Source organism: Cupressus sempervirens, chromosome 3, assembly GCF_028749045.1.
Source record: "Cupressus sempervirens isolate cs-2001-9-10 chromosome 3, ASM2874904v1, whole genome shotgun sequence".
NCBI classification, from domain to species: Eukaryota; Viridiplantae; Streptophyta; class Pinopsida; order Cupressales; family Cupressaceae; genus Cupressus; species Cupressus sempervirens.
The window spans coordinates 175,181,123-175,200,407 of NC_143120.1; positions in this window are offsets into that span (position 1 = coordinate 175,181,123).

Here is a 19,285-nt window from a genome sequence, read left to right on the forward strand (position 1 = left end):
AAGAAATGTGGTATGGATGCGAGTGTTTTTATCTCTTTAGCTCCAACTTGGCAACCATCATTTTTCACACCATATTGTTATTACTTTCACCATCAATGATCACATCACAACACTTATCTTCACATCTGCACCTTGTGTGAAAAAAACTCTTTCTTCGATCAAGTTCATTCTCACCACTCAATAATACTCTTCTATTAACTAGGACTTTTCCTCCTTTAGTATCTTTAGAATGTGATGATCTGGCATCTTCATCAGCATGTACAACTTTGGCCTAGCCTTCTATTTTTCAATCTATCCTTCCTTGGTGGTGGAAACATTAAAATTATCTATGCCCTTCTTCTTCATAGTGAAAACATTTCCCACAGAAACCTCCTCTTCCAAATCCTTGTCCTCTACCTCTTCCTCTCTAATCTCTATTATTCTAACCATGGAAATGATTGGAATTGTTTCCCCTCTAGTGCTAACTACTACTCCTAGCCTCATTCTTATCCTTCTAATCATCATTATGACCACCATAAGATTGTCCACCAGATCTTCCACCATGACCTCTTTCACTATTCTTGTTGTCAAACTTCTTGTTCAGTTTTTCCTCAACTCGTAGGGTAAATTGATATGCCTCCTAATACTATTCATTCAAAAAAGACTCAACTTTTCCTGAATACTTGGCCTTAACCCATTAAGATAATAGGCCACTTTATCCTTATCAACTTCTTCATGACTAGTTATAATGAGAACTTAGTAGAACTCTTTGGTATACTCTTCAATAGCTTTTTCCACTTGCTTCATCACTTGCATCTTCTTCAACAAATCAAGTTCATCATACATAGGAATGAATAATCACTTGAAATTAGCTATCATTTGATTCTATCCGTTAAATTTTTCCTTTCCCTTTCTATTTTGCTCCAATTGAACCTCCTGCCACTAGATCTTTGCATGTCCCTTCAGTTTTGCCTCCGCAAACTTGATCCTATCTTAATCCTCAATATCTTCATACTCAAAGTACTTCTCCAATTCATTGATCCAATCAATCAGCTCCTTTGGGTTAACATTTCCTAAAAATGTGGGAATTTTAAACTTAGACCTTTTGCCAATCTTGGAGATGACCCTAAAAAGCCTCTCTTCCTCTGGGTTTAGAACTGCCTCTAGTTTGGCATTTTTGTCTACTTCATCCTCATCCTTGCTTTCATCTCTTACAGGAAGATTTATTCCTCTGTGAATTTTTTCTTCCAATGCTTTCATTTTTATTTGGAGGGCTCAAAAAGCCTTAAATGTAACACCTACAACTCTTCCACCATGCTCTCTTCATGGAGGCATTTTTGTGCTTCTGCTAAAACCCTAGTGTAAATTGCCCCACAATCTGCAATTTGTCTACACACTCAACCCAAATCATAGTCTTCGTGTGAACTACTTTATCATCAATGATTTTTCCACACACTCAAAAAATTTAGCTCTAATACCACTTCATGAAGGGTGCTCCCCTTAATACAATAAACCATAACAGAAAACAAAGAAACAACAACAAATGTGAGAACAAAATATGGACTTCTTATTTGCACCATAAATACAAAATTATAGAATTTGAAAGTAAAATATACTAACCTACATGGGAAACTTCATTATAGTAATCTACAAGACAAGCTACAAACTATCACTCAGAGTTGTCTTAGACAATGTTTGGGCCTTTCTTAAATAGGAAATTTTATGCTGCTCGAGAAGGTTCTAGATGCTCAAACTCAATACCTAGGGTAGGCAAACCCTAACAATATATATAGAGTTGGCCAAATATATTTTTGACATTTATTTTAGGAATTTTTGGTAGCCCAACTTTGAAAGACCATAACTCTCAAGCCATTGCTCTGATTGGCTATTATAACCACTTTTCAAAAATGTTAGCTTTTGATCTACAAGCTTAGAACAACAAAAGCACCCTTTCATCAAGTTTTTGGACCTCATCTGAGCACTCTAAGGCCTCCAATAATGAGCCTAAAGATTTTTCTATAAAAAATTTCACCAAAAATCAATAATAGCCTTCCTGTAGAAAATAAGAACATTTCAAGCTCGTATGACAAACTTACTAAAAATAGCAAGCTCCTATAAATAGTAACCACCCTATCTATTAGTCCTTATTAAAATAGAAAAGACTAATAATAAAAAAAAATTTGGGTGATGCAAGATTACTCTTACACTTAGGATGCTCCTGCATCACTCTTGATTCCTCTATCATTATCGAATGTGTTGAATTCCTTTGATATGAATTCATCACCCCTATCATATATTAGACACTTTAAGCTTTTACCTACTTCTTTTTCAACTCTAGCCAAATATCACTTGAACATTTGAAATGCATCATATTTTTCTTTAAGGAGCATCATAGTCATCGTTCTAGAGTATTCATTAATAAATAGAAGAAATTATTTGTCACCAGAGTAGCTATACACATGAATAGGTCCAAAAAGGTTAGTACAAACTAACTCTAAAATAACATCAGAAGAATAGGTCATGCTCTTGAAACTAGATTTTTGTCATTTTTCCTAGCTAACATTGCTTCCACATCACATTATTAGGTTTCTAGAATTTTGGTAGCCCTCTTACTTTCTTCATCTTACTAATGCTTACCATATTATCAGAGTTCACATGATATAGCCTCTTATTCCATAAGCATATATCATCACATTGTGTAAACAAACAAATATCATCAAATAGGTCTAGATAGAACAAATTACTTGTGGTTTGATCTCCACTTCCAATCAATTACCTAGACCTTCTTGTGTTGAAATTCATCTTTGTATCTTGAATTGTTCAACTATGCCACACTCACCAAATTGTAGTTAAGACCTTTAGCACAATAAGAATGATCACATTTGATTTTATTAGTCAATCTTATTGACCCTTTACCTTTCACAAGACATGGTGCATCATTGCTAAGCTTAATACAACCTCGTTTATAATGTTTTAGTTTTTCAAACTTACATTTATCAGTAGTCATGCGATGTGATAAAAAACTATCAAGTATCCATCTATTAGCTTTACTCACATATGAAATAAGTGTTGTTTTCTCATCTTCGGTAGACTTTTCTTTCATAGGAACATAAACTACTTCTTCATCATTACTTTCAGAATCACTATCACTCTCTTCTTCAACAATGAAATAAGACTTCTTATCTTTTCCTATGTAGTCTTTATATCCTTTATTTTCTTTTCCATCTCTTCTCCCTTTGAACTTTTTGTCTCTCTCATCCTTATCATCCCTATTAGGATATCTTATAGCAATATGACCAACTTTATTGCATGAAGAATATATTACATAGATTTTACCTTTGTATGTACTTTTGCCTCTAGGAAGTCTCGACTCTCCTAGAAATTAATGCTTCAAGATCCTGAATATCATCATCATAAGATTCAATCTCACTAACTTCATACTTTCCTTTCTTCTTCTCAAACTTATGAAAAAATAATTGTGACTTGAAAGAAGATTCAATAGCAACGGCATTAAAATTTTCAAAATTTGATAGTTCAAAAGTTGTGAGTCTACCAACCAAACTATCTAGGTGTACATCTCAGTTCTTGTATGGCATAAATTCTAATAGAATAAATAGAAAGTAAAGTTCTCAATACCTTGTTGATCATGTTCTCATCAATTATCTTTCCATTAGCTCCTTTGATAGCATTCACAACTTCTTTGACTTTTCCAACTTATTGAGAAATGTTCTCACCTTCTATTATTCTCATGTCATTGAAATTTCCTCTCAAGATTTTTGATTTGGCTATTAGTACATTCTTATCTCCTCCATGGATCCTTGTCAACTTATCTCACATATTCTTTGCAATATCATAGTCCTTAATACCATCAAACTCTAAAGTTCTTAGAAAGATGCAATCTTCAACATATCTTGATTGTGCTCTTATTTCTCCTTTATCTTGTTGGGCTGCCAAAGGTGCAAGTACAATTACATAACTATTTTTTGATTAAAATATTGTTGAATTCCATATTATATCTATGTAGCTTCATCATAATTTTTCATGTAGGGAATTTCTCCTTATTTAGCTTGGGTACCTCCTTCATGTACATCTTTATATTTAGCTTTAAGTTCCTTCAAACTTTCATTTACAAGCACCAATTCTCTGTTACCAATTGTTAGAATTATTTAAAATAACTAAGATGGGGGGGTGGGTGTGAATTAGCTATTCTTAGATCCAGATGTACCAATTAAACTTATCAACACTTCAAACAATTTAGATCTAATAATTAAGTAGTGCAATCTCTATAGAAACTTATTAGTAACATAAAATTGCAGTCTAGTGTCCAAATAATAATAAACTTGCAGAATGTAAAACATTAATAGTAAAACATCTCAATACAATCCACACAAGTAAGTCACTAGGATTTAATGTAGAAACCCAATTTGGAAAAAAAACCAGTAGTAACATATCGCCATTTTTTCACTCTTCTAAAGTGAGTTTTATTAGGAGCCAACCTTGTTGAAGGTTACAATTCACACTATTAGGTGTGACATTGTTAAAGGATTTAATCACCCTATTAGAAGTGACTTATTAGAGGACTTTAGAACATTCCATTAGAATGTTACCTTGATTAAAGGATTTTAACTAATATGATGGTTAGAAAATAACACTGGGTTGATCTAAATAAATACAGCTCACTTTGTAACTATAGATCACAATTTGGTCAAACATTTGATTCATTGATGGTCCTTCATTTTCATCTCCATCACTAATTTGATTCAAAACCCTTTGAGTAATCACTCTTCATATCAACACTTTATTGTTCAGCCTTCTACTCAAATTTTCCTACCAATGGAATCAACAACTACTCCAACCTTTTCATGTCTACTAACCTCTACCAAACTTTTTAGATTATCCCTTTTGCCTCCTTAAATATGTATCTTGATCTTTTTCCTTATAAACACCACCATTGATCTTAGGATTAGGTCACATTCGTCAATTTCTTTCATTTTTTTGTTTCCTCCTTCCTCTTCTATAAACTTCTCAAATCTTCTCTTTGAAGGCATACATAGAAACACTCAAACCTAGTTTCCCTTATATTAAATGTTCTATCTCATCAATCCTTATCTTCAACATGCTTTACATACTTCAAGAATTCAACTATGTTACCCAAAAATCTCGACGCCTTCACAAACTAAAAAATGTTGACAGTTGACCAAAACTATGTTCATCGGCCTTAGTCACCACTAGATGATTTGGTCACTACTATCTTTCCTTGCTTGGTTTACACTATCTTCACTCGATCCATTTTATTATTGCTTGGTCCAATATTTTTTTTATTCTTTCTTTTACTAGCACTTAATTGCCACTAAATTTGGTTTTCTTATACTATGTACTCTACTTAGGTAGCAACTGTTAATGACAAGATAACATTTGTTCCAATTGTAGTTTACAACATGGCTCTCAAACTTGATATCTCCAAATCTTATTATAATATTGATTGGTCCTTCCTATACAAAGTTCTTGCTCGCCTGGGATTCAATGAAAAAATCATCACTATAATTAAAGAGTGTGTTGAAGATGTTAGTTACTCTTTTATTGTCAATGGCTCCTGAGGGGGTTCTTCCCCATGAACAAAGGTTTTCTACAAGAAGATCCCCTCTCCTTCTACCTATTCATCCTTCTTATAGAGGCCTTTGACAGGATCATGCAAAATATTATGGATCAAATAAAAATCAAATGTATCAAACCTGCCTCAACTCTCCCTCCTTTAGATTTCCAATAGTTTTTGGATGACATATTCTTCTTTGACGAATCCTTAGTGGTGGAAGCAAGGGAATGGAAGCTCATGTTGGGCAGGATGTTGATGCTTTTGGGAAAAGTATTAACTTTTAAAAGAGAATAATTATCTTCTTGAATACAGATATTGATATAAAAATGAAGGTCATCAAAATATTTTGTTGTCAATTGACTAACCTTCCCTCTACTTGCTTGGGGCTCCCCCTTAAAATGTAACAAAGGTCAAATTTGATTTATGGTCTACTATTCTGGCACACATGCAAAAGAAGCTCAAGTGGTGGAAAACAAAAACTCCTCAGCCATGTAGGAAAACTTCAACTACTCAAATTCTCATTTTAAGGCATATTAGTTTACTTACTCTTAGTTAGGGATGAAGGAAAAAGGGAAGATGTCCTTAGTCAATTGAGACACTACCTTCTCCCCTAAAAGATTTTGTGGTCTTAGGATAAGGAGAATCAATAACCACAACAAGGAACTGAAATGCAAAGTGGTCTAGAAAGTGATCATAGGGAAATAGGAATAATGTAGCATAATACATGCTAAGTATCTAAATTAGAGCTCTTTTAGGGTCTGTTTGGTTCACAGAATTTTAGAAATCAAGATTTCTACATATCTCAATTTAGCAAAATCAATGTTTTTAAATCTTCATACCTATTTTTGGGATTTTACTTGAACCATTTGTTACACTTGGAAGATAAGTGGGTAGATACATTCTTATGTGTCTGGTTCCTCAATTTGGAATTGGAATTAGATGACATAATCATGCAATGGCTTGAATACATAATCATGCAATGGTTTGAAAAAAAAATAAAAAATTAGATCTATAACATCATTCAAATGCAATGGCTTAAATGTAGAATCTAATCTCTAACATCATTCACTTGAAATAGTTTAAATTCAAAATTAGACAATATATCTCTCATAGAATCACATCTTTCTCATTTTAAACTTTTTTTTGAATGACTTCTCTACTTCATTTCTAATAATGTGATTTGAGAAATTTCTAATTCATGGGCTTAAATTTGGAATTGGAGACATAACTAGAATGAAAATAACAATTTCAACTGAGTGATAAAATACAAATGCATCTGATAATGGTAAAATAGAAACTCATGTAGCATCCATTTGAGTTTTCTTGTAGGTAATAGTGAAAGAAATATTTAGCACTATAGTGGAGCACAAGGTCACACATTAGAAGATTGTGAAATCATATTAAAAATAAATGATAATATTTGATAAACTTATGAAAGGATATTCGACATTATCCCATGCCTTACAACTACGACTATCAAAACCCTCAAAAATTATAATTAGGGTTTGGTTGTAATCTGGTCTAAACTCATGAAAGGATATGAGACATTATCCCCTTCCCTACAAGCACAACTCTCAAAACCCTCACAAATTGTAATTAGGGTTTGGGTGAAATTTGGTATCTAGCTAAGATCACAAAAAATATAAAAGATTTTTAAAACATTGCCAAATGAAATCAACACTCTCATGAAATCTATAGAGAGAAGTAAATAATGTAATACTACTCATCCTATCTAAAACTTAATAAATAAAATTTTTGTATGACATACCTATGATTTCTTCTCCAATATAGATCTAGGTAAACAATGTTGTAGTACAATGCATTCAATGTTTGGAGTTGCAGGTGGACTTCAAACAATAGCCCAATCTAATTTTTTTACACTCCTCAAAAAGTGTTACTAGGTTTTGATTTTGAATTCCTAATTTTTAATGGGAATTTGGATAACCTGGCTTTGAGGAAAAATTAAAAGTCTGGTATTCTAATTCCATTTTGGAAATTTTGAAACAAACACAATTTTTTTGAAATCTAGATTATGGAAAAGACAATTCTTGTCATCTTCCACAAACCAAATGGACCCTTAGTGAATTTTTTATAGAAGAGAACTTAAGTCAAGGTTTCAAAATATGGAACAACCTCAACAAATGCAAGGCCCTCCTCCACAAAGGTATCAAATGGAACCTAGGTAATGAGGAAGAAAAAATAACATTTTGGAAGGAAAACTAGTTTGGTGTCCTAACCATGGAACAAATAGATACCTTAACCTATGTAATATTCTTTTCCCCATACTGGTGAGAAAGTTGTTGAATACCTCAACCTTGGAAGGTGGACTAACTTGGTTTTGCTAGTGGGTGATAAGCTAGGAATTCAAAATGTTGTGCAAGATCTAAGGACTAATCTTCATCACACTAGAATCCCTTTATTTAGGCATGAAGACAAGATCATATGGTCCTCTACTACTTCTGGCTTGTTTACTACCAAGTCGGCCTATTACCTAACTACAACATCTATTAGTGATTATGAGGGCTTAGTCAAAATATGGGATCCACATCGAATACCCAAAATTAACTACTTTTGGCTAACCCTTCTACATGGGGAATTTCTCACATGAGATAACCTTGTTAAAAGAGGCTTTAATCTTTTCAACATATTGACTATGTGTAAGAACATTGAAGAGAGCATAAACCACCTTTTTATCCACTGTAATTTGGCCTCTTTCATATGGCAATAAAATCTCAACAAACTAAAAATTATATGGGCCTTGAATGAAGACATAAAAAAAATTGTTAGTTGGCAATGCATTTATAGACACCCTATCATATGAATACTATGGAGACTAATACCACACCCATCCTCCCCCCCCACAACATTTGTCAGTGCATGTAGAAGGAGAGGAATAATAGGATATTAAAAAATGAAGAAAGAACACCCCAAACCATAGTCCACATGGGTATATGTGTGCTTATGGAGAACATTTCTACTTGCAAGTGGAAATGTCCTTACTCTCCCTCCTTTCTTCTAGATCAAGGAATAGCCAAAGGCTAGAACTTCTTGCAAGGATTTGATAAATATGATATTTCAAATAGTGAGGAAAGAGTTAATGTAAAATGATCACCTCACCACCAAGGTTGATTTAAACTCAATTTTGATGGTGCTTCCAAAATTCATGTGTAGGAAGGTCAAGGAATTTTAATGGACCACAAGGGAAAACTCATTGAAGCTAATTATGTTGGACCTCTAAGGGATCATATTGTCAACTAGGCTAAAGGAATGTCCTTGTTTTAGGAGCTAAACTTTACTACCTCTATGGGGATCACTATGCTCATGGTTTAAGGAGACTCTAAAATTATTGTTTGAGGTTATTCAAAATGGGAGTAGTGTGGGTTTAAAGTTAACTTGATCCTCAATGATTCTATCAACCTCTTGGATCAATTTACAACTACAAAAAAAACAACATATAGCGAGAGGTTAATATTGTTTCTAAATCTATGGTTGTGACTAGCTTATAGATGGTGGGTTTACTTGATGTTGGAGTACGGCTAGCCAACTTCTCGAGGATACATGAAACCTTGTAAGGAGGGAAGAACACAATGCCAATAATGTTAATTAAGGACACTACTAATCTGATTAGTGCGAGTCAACATTATTTCTTTAATAACCATGGTAATAATTTCCCCATTATTTTGATGATGACTACCCTTAATGGAGACACTTGGTTTGATTTCATTATGAATCTTAGACGTAACCACAATAATTTTCAATTAATTTTACATCAACAATGGCTTGCAATGAAAAGGCATGAGCCTTACTAGAATTATGAAAGAAATAATTATGCCATCAACATTTCCAAGGATAAAATTAATAGAAAAGATTGGACTCATACTAAAATTTAAAAATTCACATGTGTACAATTAGATAGACCAAATTATGAGGTGGTACTACCCCAATGGTCATTATTACAAAAAAAGTGAAGATTACAACACCCATAACATTGAACCTCTCTTTTCCATCTACAACTTCATTCAATTATTTTTTCATTCTCTTACCATTGGTGGAGCCAAGCTGTGTATTGAACCAAAAAAAATTGATGACACATTCAAAAACTACTTGAAGGCGATGGTTTTTTTTGTGAGGAAGGGGGAATCCTTCCCTACATAGAGAGTATGAATAGTGACCATGACAAAATTGATTCCAAATAATTCATCTCATCCTAGAATGAGTGAAGGGTTACTGTGAAAAGTATTAGCTTTGAGATAAATCAGGAGGTTATTGTGATGACAATTGACCTTTCCATTGAAGGATGGAAATGGAAAAAAATAAATAAAACATTCAATTATGATGCTCTCTATTAGAGTGGGGTTGTCATCACACCAAAAGATCGATTTGTCAATGCCCAATACAACTACTCAACTTATAGTACACAGGAGGCAGTGAAGCCCTTGTCACAAATCCCAAGGGGAATGTTGAAAAAATTTCTATCAATCTTCCCCTCAATGTTACCCAAGGGTCTGAGGATTTGAACCTGTGACCAAGCTCTAATACCACTTATTAGAGTGGGGTTGCTATTGCACCAAAAGACCAATCTATCAATGCCCAATACAACCACTCAACTTATAGTACATAGGAGGTGGTTAAGCCCTTGTATGAATCCTGAGGGGAGCACTGAATCTAACAGCTCTCAACTCAATATTCAAGCCCCTAAAAGGACCTGTGAAGAAATAAGGAAGGTATAGAAGGGAGGTCATTTTAGATACCTGACCACAAATTTTTTGTGTTATCATGAAATACCTCACCTTGGAAGGTAAGTTCATTATATTTTATCATTATCACCTTCCCTTCCCCAATCATCTATGCAACCAAGACCTCATCTCTACTTTATTCTTTCTATTACACTCCATGGATAGTAATATTCAGGTCATTTGTAAGGGTAAGGAAAATGTCATTTTGCACAAAGGCCCTATGTTTAGGTTGTACAATTTCAATCATACCCTTTGTCCCCCTGTCAATTCTTGTGTGCATAATATGATTCAAGTTACCCCTCCTAGCTTAACCCATAACACTATTACCTCTCAAGTTGAAACCAATAGGAAAAGGAAAAAAACATAGTCTTCCTCCCCTGGGTTTAGTGAAAGATAACTACTAAATGCACCTAGTCATCCAAATAAAGCAAGAAAAAGGTCTACACAATTGAGTCTAGTGAACAAGTTGAGAGCCTTGGTGCTTGTAGGTCCAATAGAACTACCAAGGATAATTACAATCAGACTCTCAAGAACAGTGAGTATGTGGAGTCTAATAACTTCATTTTAAAAGCCACTAACGAGTTTTCTACCCACTCTTCTACCAAGGCTCATCATTCCCCCCTTCGTTGAGATAAAGTCCACTCCTTTGCCCTCACTCCTCTTTTAGTCCCATGCAAAAGAAAAGCCCCTAATCCCACTCCCAACCTCACACCCCTATAGGTTACTTTCCAAGAGACCCCAAATATGGGCACTATTGCCCTTAAGGTCGGTGGGATGCAAGGAAACATAAAAAACTAACTGACAATGCTTGAGGTTGTTGTTTAGGAGTTAAAGAAGGAGGTTGATGGGTTTTAATAGGGTATTGAGGACTTCAAAAAGTTCACCATTGAGGTCATACATTTGTACTAAGTCACCCTTTGCATGATGTATGAGAGGATTACTAGAACTAAGGCCAAGACTAATATTGACTACAAGAAGTTGTTTGAGTTTCTCAAGGAAGAATGGACCATTGCACTCATTTCAAAGATATTAGGAGGAAATGCTAAACCTTAGTTGCTACATTTTTTGTTATTTTTCCTTTATGGTTAATAACATCTTGCATGGCTTTAGAAACTTTTTTAAAATGATTTTTATTATCTGTCTTACATGGGTAGCGATTATGTTAATTTCCAATTTAAAGACTTATATGCTGCTAGTTTAAATACTCTACACTATGGTTTGTATTATGTTTTTGATAAGGACAAGACTATAGTTTCTCTTCTTTGTTGTGATTATGGTAGTTGCATTTAATGTGTTTTTTCTCTTTAAGAAAATAGGTTTTAAAGGGCCCCTGAAACCCTTTACATAGAGACCTTAAAGATTAAGCATTAAGCCCAACAGTCAAAACATGATAGAAAGAAGATAGAGCCAACATATTAAAAAAATCCAGCCAAGAAGGGACAGAAACCCAACCAACATAAAACAAAAACAACATCATCTCACCAAACCCATATTCTTTAGGAGCATTTCTGCTTACAACTCAAGGTGATCCATCTTTTCTCCAACATCTTTAAGTTGACTAACATTAGTAGAGGTAGCCACAACCATCTTCTTGGTACTGGCTCTATTCTTTTTACTAGGCCCCTCTTTGCTATCATTAACACCACCTTGATTCTCAAAAAAAATAACAATGACCATTTCCCCTACAAAATTTTCTAACTTACTAATGAGAATTTTGATGTGCACATTAGATGCCTTAAGGATTTTGTAGCTCTGATCAACAATGCCTCTCAGAGTGCTTTCAATTTCATTCACCTTGTTATCTAGTTTGAGCACCGTGGCCTATTGTTTGTAAAAAGTCACCATATCAATCAAGGAGCCCATTATAGGACTCTTCTTCTCTATAGTATAAGGGGTCCTTTTGTAGTGCCTGCCCTCGTTCACATCTTTTTGGACACATTGTTACTACTATTATCAGACTATGTTAGACTAGTTTTATGTTGATGGATTAGTGGCATTTTTTTGAGACTATCAAACATTATGTTATGGATTCAGTTGATATATGATGAGATCATTTAGACCTTACATTTCATGTATGCATGATGATCATTACATTGCTTTAAGTTATTGATGATGATTAGTTACATGGTTTATCATCTCATGTGTTTTATTATGGATACTTACCCCATACTTGCATGTGTATGGTGTGCATGTTTGTTCTAATTGTATGGCATTTCTAATGTGGTTAAGAAAGGGAGTCGTAATCACCTACTAGTCGAGATCTACATGGTGCACCACTTCCTACCATTTCCTGTTTAGCTTAGCATTATATATATTGTACGTACATGCATGGTTTTTATGCAGGTTGCAGGTACCAGGTATCAACTTCCCTGAATTGCCAAGATGAGCATACCGTATTACACTATCTCAATGATAAGAGAAGGGAGCTAAATTCTCAAGTCCAAATCCCAAACCCTTAAACCATTTGTCCTAGTGAGGTAGGACAAGTATCTGGACATTTTCACCACTAAATGTGTCAGATGACATAATTCATGATTTTCAACCCTTTAAATTGATTTTGTATGAATTGTTCTATGATGGGTTTTCATATTTTATCTTGGAGATCTATGGTGAATTTTCTATTAATTAAGTCTTAATAAATAGATTTAATTAATAAATTAATTATTCGAAGAAAATTAATATAATATCATGATCTTTAATATTTTGACTATAATTAATTAAATGAGAATTAATTGAGAAAAAGAATTAAACAAAAGAAAATTAGAAATTAAAAATAATAATAATTATAAAGTAATAATAAAGTAATAAATAAATAATAATAAAACTTATAAAAATTAAAATGAAAGTTATACAAAATAAAATAAAAGTTATAAGCTTGCCTAGGAGTAAACACACCTTTTTATTTCTCTTATGTCAACAAAATAGGAGTTAGTGTCCCAATTAAAGCACATGGTGTCTACAACCTTATGACTCATCTAGAAGGTTGGAAAAAGCTTGTACTTAGTTGTCTACACCTTCTAGTTCTTTCTAGAGACATTCTAGGTGCTTCCTGAGAGTCCTTTATATTCAGGCATTCCTAGAAGCTTAGACACAGCGTGGGAGAGCATTTTTGAAGCATTGGAGGACTCGAGAACTTTGGAGAAGGGAGCAGCTTGCTCTGTGGGTTTTCTGAGGAAAAGAAAATTAGCATCAAAATCCAGGTAGACTTGTAATTATGCTTATTTTATTTCCGCATCTTGCACTTCCTATCTTCTTCGTGTCTTCCATATGTTTTCTGAGGGTTTTTCCTATTTTTGGTTGTATGTTTTCTCAATATGGGTAGTTAAAATTTATTTGAGAAAACTTTATATGCGTAGATTTGAAGAGATTTTGGGGCTAGGGTTAAAATTATAGCCAAATCCATTATAAAATTTATTGAGTAAATTTGGAGAACAAACATTTTATAGATTTCTTAAAATTGTGTATTTGATCCATAGAAATATACATGTTTATTTCAGATCTACATACATATACATACATACATGTGTGTGTGTGTGTGTGTGTGTGTGTGTGTGTGTGTGTGTTATATTATAATGTTGTTATGTTTAATAAAAATTTTGCGAGTATGAATATATATATATATATATACTGAAAAATTTAATATTAAATCGCAGTTGAAAAAAAAAAAATCAAATCGCAATCACATAATGATTGTAACATTTTTTAAAAAATGTTTTATAAAAAAAAAATTGTAAATTATAATGGGGTGGGGAGGGATGAACCTATACCCCCACCCCCCTTTCAATGAATGGCAGTGGCTGGCGGCACTGTTGCCACAGGCTCTATGATAGTGTACTGTTGTAGGCCTATGTCAGCAAAATCGCACGACACCCTGCGCTACAGTGCATACACGGGTTTAATATATAAATGAAAGCTGGTTGAAAAATGTGTTGCAAATAAATTGATTTTTTCATTTGATTTTATAATGTTTTAAATGTAATTATTATTGAATGTTATAATAATATATGTATATATATAAATATATTTGTATATATATGTATATAAGTATGCATATGTATATATGTTATTAGTTATAAATAATTATTATACTTAAAATGTTTTGTATTAATGGATCATTCTAAAAATAAAATAAAAATTAAAAAAATGATTTAAAAGTATTAATATTAAGCATGTCAATTGTGGAGAGATATTAATAATTAACTTAATTAAACTTAGTTTAATTAAGATTAATCATTAGAATATATTATAAATTGAAGTTTGAGTTATGCAATTATTGTTTTTGATAATATTGGGTTCATTAGAATTGCTAATTGATTTTTTGAAAATTTGATAGGGGTCATTTTCAAACAACGTTTATATAAACAAAATATTATCAGATCAATTAAAAAATTGAGTCTAAAGGTTTTTGGGGAGAAACTTTTATCTATGAAACAAATACATGTGTTAGGTAAAACGTGCAATTTTTCCACTCAATATCTGAAATTGGAAACAAAAACTGAAACCTCCAAACTTAGTAATTTAAACAAACCAAAACATGTGTTTGCATTGTGTATTTTCTCTATGCTTCTGTTTTGGGTTTTGGGTTGACTAGTGTTGACCAGTTATAGGACGTCTACCAGAGGCTCAGGGGTTATGATTGTGATGTCATGATGATGTCTTATTTTTTATCTTTATAAACCCAACTGAACCGCCTCACAATAGGTGTTCCATAGTCATGCACTAGGCTTGGCTTAGGAATAATCTATTCAAGCTAAGGACTACTTTTCCCCTACCATGAGGTGCATTTAGATTGTCAACCCAGGGACATATATTTGAAATGGTTGGCACAGTATGTGCACTAGGTACCTTGATGAGTCATTATGCTTGTGCTACAGGAAAGTAAAAATGCAAAGGAAGGAAACTACACTACTGCTATAGAAAGGAAACTACTGAATCTATGAATGTTGAAAACACAATGACAAGATGACAAAGATTCCATCTTGTCTCATCCATTAGACTGTTCTCACAGATGCTGCAGGAACATTCATGAAGTGTGATGCTACAGGAAGGAATTAACTAGCTATGTCTTATTTAAAATACTACTAATGCTAGTAAAACGAATCTATTCTATTCTAATCTAATCCACCTTCCAAGTGGGCCCCTTGGTTGGCTTCTCTAATCTACCAACGTAGGATAGAAACTAAAGAGAACTAATTCATTTTATTAATCTGTCATTACATAATTCATTGTAAAACACAACTGCAACAAACTGTGAATTAGTGTTCTCTCGATAAAAATTATCAAAACCAAAAACTAAAAACTAAAAACTAAGAACTTCACATAGGAGTCAATCCTGACATATATAGGGAATCTACTCTTTATTACATAACAGAAAAGTAACTATCCTAAGTTAAGTCTGTAGGAGAGAATATAGGAGAACAACTGAAAGCAGAAAGGAAGGATAATGAAATTGAGGAGGGAGCAATGAAGTTGCAGCATCCACTTGTTACAATGTAAATGCAGAGAAGGTAATGGCTTGTAAAAAACTCCTCCTTATTCGCTGCCATGTTTCCTGGAGTGGTTATAACTTCCTTTCCGTGGTTGTTCCTTGATGCTCATTTCTCCTTGAATGCTATCGGCAACCAACTTCTGGATTCTTCCGCTCATCCTTTAATCCTTATCATCAGGTTAGTTATGGTATAAAACATGTTTGCAAATAAACATCCATCACACTAAATTTAAGCATAAGAATGCACATTTGGATATTTATATGAAATACGGCACATTAGATATAATTTAGGCAAAGGATGACATAGTTTTTCTACCCCATAAATCATCAAAGGTTTATCAAACATAAGCTTATAAGTGTTAAAACAAGGATGAACAGAGTATCATAAAGTATCTTAAACATAATAAAATAAAGGCATTTTTTAGACTCATCATCTCTACCCCCTGCTAAACTAATGCTTGTCCTCAAGCATTACACTTCTTTGTCAAAGATCTGAGCTCCCCAACTTCTGTCTTTCCCTTTCTACTGCTCTTGAAGGTGTAATAGAATCCTCTAGTCCTTTCCCATACTTCTTGCCTATGGTCTTCCTGCAACTTATCAAGTTTGTCAACATCAATATCACACAGGGGCCATAAAAGCATTGGAGGTTGCATGGTTAAAGGACACCATAGCTCTGGCCTTAGTTGCTTTCCCAGTTCTAAATATTTTGAAACTTGATATTATGCTACTTCCAAATTAATAGGACTGTGTGGCTCTGATTTCTTGAGAGAATCAGGTAACCGTGCCCATCTACCTCTTACTCCAGTCATAGCTCTTAGGAACGCAAAGTAGGGAAATTTTTCATATTCAGCATATACTTTGGCTCTAGCAGCAAATACCTTCTTTCTAATGTCTGGATTACTCTTCCCATAGGTTAATGTGAACCAGTCTCGAAGCATTTCTTCTGGCTGTTTACTTTCGGCCCTCAAGTGTAAAGGTTTTGTTCTCTCCTCATTTCTGTAATTAACCAGTTGTTTGTCATAATTTGCCTCATTAGAAATCCATGACATTAAAGCTTTCAGATGCACATCTCCTATATAGAGCAAAGGATTCCACTTAGTTTCTATAGGAATGACAAAATTATGAATATACAACTCACACAATAGATTTTGCTGCCATGGTGGTAAGGTTTGATACAGCCCATAAAACTCTTGTGCGGTTTTGAATTTTGCATTTACATTTTTGAGGGTTAACATCAACTGAAAAAAAAGATATTGTTCTTCCAAACAAAAAGCATATACTCGAGGAGGTGGTCTGCAAGCAAGAGCTTGATCAGCTAATTTAAGTGCATGTTCCATGTGTTGTTTCTGTCTTTCTAGCTATTCTTTCAATACTTCAATCTCCTCATTTTGTGATGTTATGATCTTGCTCATTCTTTTCTTCTCCTCTTTCCATAGTGTCTCAGCAAATAAATGTTGACTATATAATTGGAAAAGGATTTTTTGCAAGGTGACGGCATTGTTAACCTTTTCATAATCCTTTTTCTTTTTCCATTCCTTCCATAGATGTTCCGCCAAACTATTGATCCATGTTGACTTATAGGGGACTAAGGCAGTATTCAAATCATGACTTTCAGGAACTACTTCATTCTCATGGCTTGAAACACCTAGTAAATCCATTAAGGTTTCATTAATTTCTTGCTCACATGCTACAGGAGGACTACCAGAAGCTTCTGTCATCCCAGTGCGAAAGGGAGAATGGTCAGAAATTATCTGCATAGGAGTCTCTGGAGCAAATATTTTAGACAATATAGGATTTTTAAAAATCTTCCCTCTTATTTTAGGGCTTCTCCGCAAAGGAGTCTCTTCTTGCACTATTGTCTTTTGTCTACTTTTCTGTTTCGGTATCACTGTTGTAGGAACCTTCTTTGTTTTCTTCTGTTGCTGAATTGCAGGACTAGGTTTTTGTTTAGCAACGGTTTCTTCTGGTGACTTCCATTTCCTTTTAGCTTGACTAGTAGTGGGTTTAGGGATGTCCTATTCAGGTGAAGGCACATTCACTTGAGTGGAAGCAATTTTTGGTTCAATCCCTTGTGCATTTTCTATTTCAGCTCCCTCAATATTTTGTTCTATAGGCTCACTGCTGGTAACTACGTTTTCCTCACCCTGTTGTTCACTAGGGTCAACTTGGGGTTGTAGGGTTTTAAATTTCACAAAGTCATCCCATGTAAAAGGGGATACATCCCTAAGGGACCTTTCTATTAACAACTTGATCAAAGCATGGTGAGTGACAGAATTATCTTTCTCTTTTTGAGTCTCTTCCACACTAATACAGAGCTTATTATACAGAAAATTTGGGAGATTCACGACAATATTGTGCCTTATACAACTAAGCAACTTAAAATGGTGTGCATGTAAGTGAGAAAATCTGCCTTCACAAGTAAAATACCTGATGACATGCATTGCTAGGTCAGGGTATGGAGGTGGAAAAGACAATCTCTTGCACCCCTTCTTCGTAACATCCAATGGAGGGTCATGTGGGGTAGTAAACTGGGCCCTTGCTGACCTAGCGTCGTGCGAGCTCGGATAATGCTCTCCAATAGGAGGTAACCCTATTACTTTTGCAATTTTTTCTTCTATTGCAATTACTGTCAAACCCCACACAGAAGCTTCACCTTCATCAAATGTCCTAGTGAATTCTACTGTTGCTTCTTCATCATATGCTATTAAATTCAAACAATAACCTAACCACCCACATGCATTGAATCTTCTTACTGCTTCTACATCAGAGAGCAACAAAATGTGCTTGACTGGCTCTTTTCTCTGTAAACCTCCTCCCATTTCTTGATACTTCTACAACTTTGTTTCCCTCTCCCTTTCTGAATGCAAACTTCACAACTCTGCGTTATTTCTCAGATGCTTCACCACTTCTTTTTGGGAACATTAATTGCCATAACCAATTGTTATGTGCCATACTTAAACTTTAGGTAAAAGTAAATCATGAATTTATGTGGAAATCGTCCAGAAACATGGTTCAAATGCCAAAATTTAAAAAAAAAATAGGTCACATCATGGCTTAGCTTAGCACGAAAAATTTGGCACGAACAAAGAAAAATTCATTCAAAAAGTGGGATTACAACACTTGACATGGCATACTTATGGCAAAAAGTTCTCATTAATAAAAGGTAATGCCAAGATTTTTGAAAATTATCACAGTTAATCAGGCATGTCATTGGATAGTACAACACTCCCCTGCCCCCTGCTAATTTTATGACAAGTGTCCTCACGTGTCAGACTAGTATGGGTTAGGGACTGGAATACGCCGTAATTATAAAGACTATGCAGTATTAGATATAATTAACAAAATCTGCAAACTTATAAATGAATAATAGTTTGAAAATGTTTATACTTGCCAAGTGGATTTTCATGTGCTCCAAAGAAAGGTGGCAAAAATAATGTAAATGGCAGCATCCATTAGCATGTGCAGATTTGATTGAAAACACAAAAATGT